Source organism: Schistocerca cancellata, chromosome 6, assembly GCF_023864275.1.
Source record: "Schistocerca cancellata isolate TAMUIC-IGC-003103 chromosome 6, iqSchCanc2.1, whole genome shotgun sequence".
NCBI lineage: Eukaryota > Metazoa > Arthropoda > Insecta > Orthoptera > Acrididae > Schistocerca > Schistocerca cancellata.
In genome coordinates this window covers 718748573-718756799 of record NC_064631.1, presented here as the reverse complement: position 1 = coordinate 718756799, position 8227 = coordinate 718748573, and the positions used below count along the sequence as shown (strand labels likewise).

Sequence of the window (8227 nt, the reverse complement as noted above, 5' to 3'; positions counted from 1 at the left end):
TGCCATTTCCACCTGGCGCCTCAGTTGGACCAGCGTTCGTGCTGGACGTGCAGACCGCGTGAGACGACGCTTCATCCAGTCCCAAACATGCTCAATAGGGGACAGATCCGGGGATCTTGCTGGCCAGGGTAGTTGACTTACACCTTCTAGAGCACGTTGGGTGGCACGGGATACATGCGGACGTGCATTGTCCTGTTGGAACAGCAAGTTCCCTTGCCGGTCTAGGAATGGTAGAACGATGGGTTCGATGACGGTTTGGATGTACCGTGCACTATTCAGTGTCCCCTCGACGATCACCAGTGGTGTACGGCCAGTGTAGGAGATCGCTCCCCACACCATGATGCCGGGTGTTGGCCCTGTGTGCCTCGGTCGTATGCAGTCCTGATTGTGGCGCTCACCTGCACGGCGCCAAACACGCATACGACCATCATTGGCACCAAGGCAGAAGCGACTCTCATCGCTGAAGACGACACGTCTCCATTCGTCCCTCCATTCACGCCTGTCGCGACACCACTGGAGGCGGGCTGCACGATGTTGGGGCGTGAGCGGAAGACGGCCTAACGGTGTGCGGGACCGTAGCCCAGCTTCATGGAGACGGTTGCGAATGGTCCTCGCCGATACCCCAGGAGCAACAGTGTCCCTAATTTGCTGGGAAGTGGCGGTGCGGTCCCCTACGGCACTGCGTAGGATCCTACGGTCTTGGCGTGCATCCGTGCGTCGCTGCGGTCCGGTCCCAGGTCGACGGGCACGTGCACCTTCCGCCGACCACTGGCGACAACATCGATGTACTGTGGAGACCTCACGCCCCACGTGTTGAGCAATTCGGCGGTACGTCCACCCGGCCTCCCGCATGCCCACTATACGCCCTCGCTCAAAGTCCGTCAACTGCACATACGGTTCACGTCCACGCTGTCGCGGCATGCTACCAGTGTTAAAGACTGCGATGGAGCTCCGTATGCCACGGCAAACTGGCTGACACTGACGGCGGCGGTGCACAAATAGTGCGCAGCTAGCGCCATTCGACGGCCAACACCGCGGTTCCTAGTGTGTCCGCTGTTCCGTGCGTGTGATCATTGCTTGTACAGCCCTCTCGCAGTGTCCGGAGCAAGTATGGTGGGTCTGACACACCGGTGTCAATGTGTTCTTTTTTCCATTTCCAAGAATGTACATTTGGTGTAAGGGCCATGAAGGTAAGTGGAATTAGGGTTCGTAGGGAGGCATATAGGCGGTCGTTTTTTCCCTCGCTCTCCTTGCGATTGGAACAGGAGAAGTATTGGCTACAATTGGTACAAAGTGCACTCCGCCATGCACGTTACGGTGGCTTGCGGAATATGTATGTAGATGTAGATCAGCTTCCTCTCCCACCTGCAAGTGTAATTAACCTCGACCACTCACTTAATAACTGTGATTATGAGCGAGCGACTAACAGAAATTAAGGACAGGATGAGATTTTAGAAAGCCGCGTAAATAAGAATCGCAGCCAGACTCAAAAAGAGATATATTGAATAAAGCCCTTTGATACAGTCACAACACACTTCCTTAATGAATATGATGTCACTGAAACAGCGGTGAAGCGTGCAGAAACTGTTCTCCGGGTTATTATTAGACTGTCAGTTACTGCTCGGTCAACAGGAGAAAACTACACACAACAATAGCTGAAATACCGTGAAAAAAGGAACGCGAGCGAAAGAAACATATCCTGTCAGATGAGGCTATGGTGACAGTAGGTCCTTTAATGATGGTAATGTACAAACTTTTTTTGAACGAAATTTGTAAACCATTTTTCTTACCTCTCGCAGAATGCTTATTTGTCCCGTTGTACATTTTCTGCTCAATCATCAGCAATAGCTAAGCAATCCATTTCAAAGGTCTCACCTTTTCTTCCAGGCTACACTTTATTTACTCCCTCACCTTTTGTTCTTTTTGCCCACCCTAGTACTACTTTCTCCGAAACGAGATTGAAAAATAGTCCGCTGCAGTCATGGACTGTGCGGCTGGTCCCATCAGAGGTTCGAGTCCTCCCTCGGGCACGGGTGTGTGTGTTTGTCCTTAAAATAATTTAGGTTAAGTAGTGTGTAAGCTTAGGGACTGATGACTTTAGCAGTTAAGTTCCATAAGATTTCATACACCTTTGAACATTTTTTTGAAAAATAGTGGAGACAGTCCATCCTAACGCGTCATACCAGTTTTAATTTAGAATTTCGATATTTCAGGAAAAAATTTTTTACTTTGGAAGTTGTATTAATCAATGTATGCTTAACGATTGCCATTGTTTTATTGCCATCTCCAAATTTTTCTAGGACCTGGAGCAGTGTGTCTCTATTGACGGAAGCATAGGCTTCAAAAAAATCGGCTAAGGATACAAAAGATTTTGGGCTCCAACTTCCTTAAACGTGATTAAGATCTTTGGAGTTGATACCTGTTCAACATATGACCTTCCTCTCCTAAACCCTCCCCGGTATTCTTCTAATTGTTCTTCCATTTGATATTCTACTCTATTTTGCAAAGCTTTGACATGATTTTTTCCATGGAACTGGGAGGATATATACCTCGGTAATTCTTTACGTATACCCTATCGTTAGACATGGGAATAAAATAATACTCAAAAACAAGTTGATCAATTTTCAATGAAACATGTCAAGAGAATTAATTGAGTGCACTATGCACACGCACTTGGCCTCATAATTATGTTCAGTGGCAACTGATTTTTAGGATTCCGTACTTCAGTCTGTAAAAACGGAACCATTTCGTATCACCTTGTTGTCCGTCCGTCCTTCTGTCTGGTTTTTTCAGGAACGGGTAGACTTATTTAGCTGACATTTATGCAACACATTAAGGTCTGCGATTTCCTGATGATGTAAGGAACTTAAGCTTCTAAGTCAATGCGATCAAAAGTTATTTTTATTTATTTATTTATTTATTTATTTATTTAACCTGATCAGATTAGGGCCATCAGGCCCTCTCTTACATCGGACCAGTGTTTCACACATGCAGCATTTCACACATCAGAGTTACATCATGACAATACTTTAAATAAGAAAATTAGATTACTCTAGTCACAATATGAATAAAGAATAATGACTAAGACCTAATAAAGTAAGTACTGGCAGTATTTTTACGACAGGTACTATACATACAAATTATGATAAAAGTAATAATAGTTACAGTAAAAAAAATTAAATAATAATGATAAACATGAGAAAAATTGGCAATAGTAATGAAGATTTGTGCAGATGTACATTAATATCTTGGTGTGTAAAGTAGATGTTTACTAGTATAGCGAGTTTTGGGGGAGGGAGACTTAAGGAGGGGGAAAGAGGGAAGTAATGAGGTGAAGTGCATTCGTGTACAAAGGAAATAATTATGTTGCTTAAGTAGATACGTCATTAACTGTTTTTTGAAGCTGGATATGTTTTTAAGTTCTCTAACATACCGAGGGAGGTTATTCCAGAGTCGGGTTCCCGCTACTGTAAAGGACTTGGAGAATGCGACTGAGCGATGCAGTGGAACAGAGAGGATTTTATTATGATGGGAACGTGTGTTTCTATCATGTTGTTCAGACATAAGCGTTAAGGACGAGGAGAGATATCAGGGACAGTGTACATTTATAAGGCAGTAGATGAGACAGAGTGTATGGAAATCTCTGCGTTTGTCTGCACGCAGCCAGGACAGTTTTGCATATGCTGGTGAAATGTGATCAAAAAGTCGAATGTCACAGATATATCGGACACAGGCGTTCATGACCAGTTCCAGACGTCGCGAGTTTTCCTGAGAGAGGCCTTGTAGGATAATATCGCTGTAATCAATGATTGGGAATACAAGCGTTTGTACTAATTTCTTTTTCAGATCGAAAGGGAAGAGTTTTTTATATTTTTGTAGGACATGGAGGGATGCTGATGCTTTTTTGCACACTGCAGTTACGTGCTCTGTCCAATTTAGATTTTCATCTATTATTACTCCCAAACTCTTTGCTGAGGGAGAGAAGTTAACATTTGTTCCATTTAGGATAAGAGATGGTACGGATTCATCTCATATATTTCGATATTCGCAAACTCACTCAGCAAAACCTATACCGTACTTAACTGCTATTAACCTAAAACTATGAAATTGGTCAAGAAGGAAAGTTGCACGTTAGAACTAAAGGAAAAAAATCCAGAAATGGCTTATGTGTATTTTATGTATATAGATTGAAGTAGCGAGTGAAAGTTTGTACTGAGGCTGGGAATCGAACTTGGGCCACCTGCTGACTAGGCAGGTGCGCTAGCCACTACGCCACCTTGACACAGCGGTTCGTACAGCTGCTCAGATTACTCTGACAAGCCTCTCTCCTTGATCCAAATTCTCACTGCCATCCCGGTCTACTTTAAATTTCCACTTACACAGGAAAATTATGTCTCTGTGAAACCAGTCAAGTCCCTGAAACTGAGTCATTTCATTTGTGTAAGTACCTGCTCCTGGTTTTCACGCTGGATACCCCATCTACGATCGATGCCGATTTGGTATTCCAGAACATAAAGAGCCTCGGCAATTCTGTTCGTGTGTGAGCGGGAATTTAAAGTAGACTCAGACGGCAATCAGAATTTGGATCGAAGAGAAAGGCGTCCTAGAGTAATCCGTGCAGTTGTGTGAACCGCTGTACCAAGGTGGCCTAGTGGCTAACGCACCTGCCTCGTGAGCAGGAGACCTGGGTTCGATTCCCGGCCTTGGTACAAATTTCACACGCCGCTGCAGTCAATATACACAAAATCATATCAGTATGAGACCAGTGTAGTTTCTGAAACTGTGTCATTTGGTTTGTTAAATTGTAAATACACTCCTGGAAATGGAAAAAAGAACACATTGACACCGGTGTGTCAGACCCACCATACTTGCTCCGGACACTGCGAGAGGGCTGTACAAGCACGGCACAGCGGACACACCAGGAACCGCGGTGTTGGCCGTCGAATGGCGCTAGCTGCGCAGCATTTGTGCACCGCCGCCGTCAGTGTCAGCCAGTTTGCCGTGGCATACGGAGCTCCTTCGCAGTCTTTAACACTGGTAGCATGCCGCGACAGCGTGGACGTGAACCGTATGTGCAGTTGACGGACTTTGAGCGAGGGCGTATAGTGGGCATGCGGGAGGCCGGGTGGACGTACCGCCGAATTGCTCAACACGTGGGGCGTGAGGTCTCCACAGTACATCGATGTTGTCGCCAGTGGTCGGCGGAAGGTGCACGTGCCCGTCGACCTGGGACCGGACCGCAGCGACGCACTGATGCACGCCAAGACCGTAGGATCCTACGCAGTGCCGTAGGGGACCGCACCGCCACTTCCCAGCAAATTAGGGACACTGTTGCTCCTGGGGTATCGGCGAGGACCATTCGCAACCGTCTCCATGAAGCTGGGCTACGGTCCCGCACACCGTTAGGCCGTCTTCCGCTCACGCCCCAACATCGTGCAGCCCGCCTCCAGTGGTGTCGCGACAGGCGTGAATGGAGGGACGAATGGAGACGTGTCGTCTTCAGCGATGAGAGTCGCTTCTGCCTTGGTGCCAATGATGGTCGTATGCGTGTTTGGCGCCGTGCAGGTGAGCGCCACAATCAGGACTGCATACGACCGAGGCACACAGGGCCAACACCCGGCATCATGTTGTGGGGAGCGATCTCCTACACTGGCCGTACACCACTGGTGATCGTCGAGGGGACACTGAATAGTGCACGGTACATCCAAACCGTCATCGAACCCATCGTTCTACCATTCCTAGACCGGCAAGGGAACTTGCTGTTCCAACAGGACAATGCACGTCCGCATGTATCCCGTGCCACCCAACGTGCTCTAGAAGGTGTAAGTCAACCACGCTGGCCAGCAAGATCTCCGGATCTGTCCCCCATTGAGCATGTTTGGGACTGGATGAAGCGTCGTCTCACGCGGTCTGCACGTCCAGCACGAACGCTGGTCCAACTGAGGCGCCAGGTGGAAATGGCATGGCAAGCCGTTCCACATGACTACATCCAGCATCTCTACGATCGTCTCCATGGGAAAATAGCAGCCTGCATTGCTGCGAAAGGTGGATATACACTGTACTAGTGCCGACATTGTGCATGCTCTGTTGCCTGTGTCTATGTGCCTGTGGTTCTGTCAGTGTGATCATGTGATGTATCTGACCCCAGGAATGTGTCAATAAAGTTTCCCCTTCCTGGGACAATGAATTCACAGTGTTCTTATTTCAATTTCCAGGAGTGTATATCATATACAAGTATCTTTCCGCCATTACAACTTACATTGCGTTCGTCATCCTTCAAAAGCGCATCAGAAAAATGCTAACGCATACAAATATAATATTTATGTTGCAGTGAATACAGAAAAATATTTTATTAAATCTTTACTTTGTACATATATATACTGAAGTTCAAATACATTGTTCATTTCGTCATGTATTTCTGGGACAGTGTCAGATTCCCACAATGAAAGAACTGTCTGTATACATAATTAAGTTTGTATGCAGCACTCAGAGGCGAGTGCTAGTCGAAATTGTCAATTATTTTTTTCGTATTTCCGCACCAGACTGGTCTGAGGGGATTTGGTGACGCGTCAGCGTTTCCCTGCTGTTGAAGGCTGGCAATCGCCTATGATTCGCTGGCGGTGACGTGTGAGTCGCGAGCCGCGTCAAGTTTAACCGTCCGCTCTCCTCAGAGTGCCGCCGGTATACGTAAAACAAACAGTACATACGCTCTGTAATACATATTAAACAAATAACACTTGTGCAGTCATAAAGCAAAAAAATGGTTCAAATGGCTCTAAGCACTATGGGACTCAACATGTGAGGTCATCAGTACCCTAGAACATAGAACTACTTAAACCTAAGTAACCTAAGGACATCACACACATCCATGCCCGAGGCAGGATTCGAACCTGCGACCGTAGCAGCAGCGCGGTTCCGGACTGAAGCACCTAGAACCGGGTGGTCACAGCAGCCGACTCATCATCATCATCATCATTTAAGACTGATTATGCCTTTCAGCGTTCAGTCTGGAGCATAGCCCCCCTTATACAGTTCCTCCATGATCCCCTATTCAGTGCTAACATTGGTGCCTCTTCTGATGTTAAACCTATTACTTCAAAATCATTCTTAACCGAATCCAGGTACCTTCTCGGTCTGCCCCGACTCATCCTACCCTCTACTGCTGAATCCATGAGTCTCTTGGGTAACCTTGCTTCTCCCATGCGTGTAACATGACCCCACCATCTAAGCCTGTTCGCCCTGACTGCTACATCTATAGAGTTCATTCCCAGTTTTTCTTTGATTTCCTCATTGTGGACACCCTCCTGCCATTGTTCCCATCTACTAGTACCTGCAATCATCCTAGCTACTTTCATATCCGTAACCTCAACCTTGTTGATAAGGTAACCTGAATCCACCCAGCTTTCGCTCCCATACAACAAAGTTGGTCGAAAGATTGAACGGTGCACAGATAACTTAGTATTGGTACTGACTTCCTTCTTGCAAAAGAGAGTAGATCGTAGCTGAGCGCTCACTGCATTAGCTTTGCTACACCTCGCTTCCAGTTCTTTCATTATGTTGCCATCCTGTGAGAATATGCATCCTAAGTACTTGAAACCGTCCGCTTGTTCTAACTTTGTTCCTCCTATTTGGCACTCAATCCGTTTATATTTCTTTCCCACTGACATTACTTTCGTTTTGGAGATGCTAATCTTCATACCATAGTCCTTACATTTCTGATCTAGCTCTGAAATATTACTTTGCAAACTTTCAGTCGAATCTGCCATCACAACTAAGTCATCCGCATATGCAAGACTGCTTATTTTGTGTTCACGTATCTTAATCTCACCCAGCCAGTCTATTGTTTTCAACATATGATCCATAAATAGTATGAACAACAGTGGAGACAGGTTGCAGCCTTGTCTTACCCCTGAAACTACTCTGCTGGCAACAATCAGAGCAGCCGACTCATAAAGCAATAATACTAGCAACATACTGTTCCATGTATCGTGAAGACGGATAAATCACTGATCATACATAGGTTAAGATAACATGGTTGGAGCTAAAACAGTGAGCCAATTCAAATTATCCCTTACTGAAACGGTCAAGTATTTGTTTGAAAATGATGACCAGTTTCGGCCTTTAAGCTGGCCAACTTCATATCTACGGCATTGTAAAAATAAAAACTAGTACCCCAACTGGGAAGTCATAAAATAATGTAGGATGCAAAGCGTAGAACTAAGAAAAG

The 8227-nt window shown here is 46.0% G+C and overlaps 1 non-coding gene across 1 annotated transcript; it reads left to right on the top strand.

Moving 5' to 3' along the window:
• Positions 1–4637: 4637 nt before the first annotated feature.
• On the top strand, positions 4638–4709 carry Trnat-cgu (transfer RNA threonine (anticodon CGU)). The gene has a single exon. It is a non-coding gene; the product is annotated as a tRNA-Thr (tRNA).
• The last annotated feature ends 3518 nt before the right edge of the window (positions 4710–8227 follow it).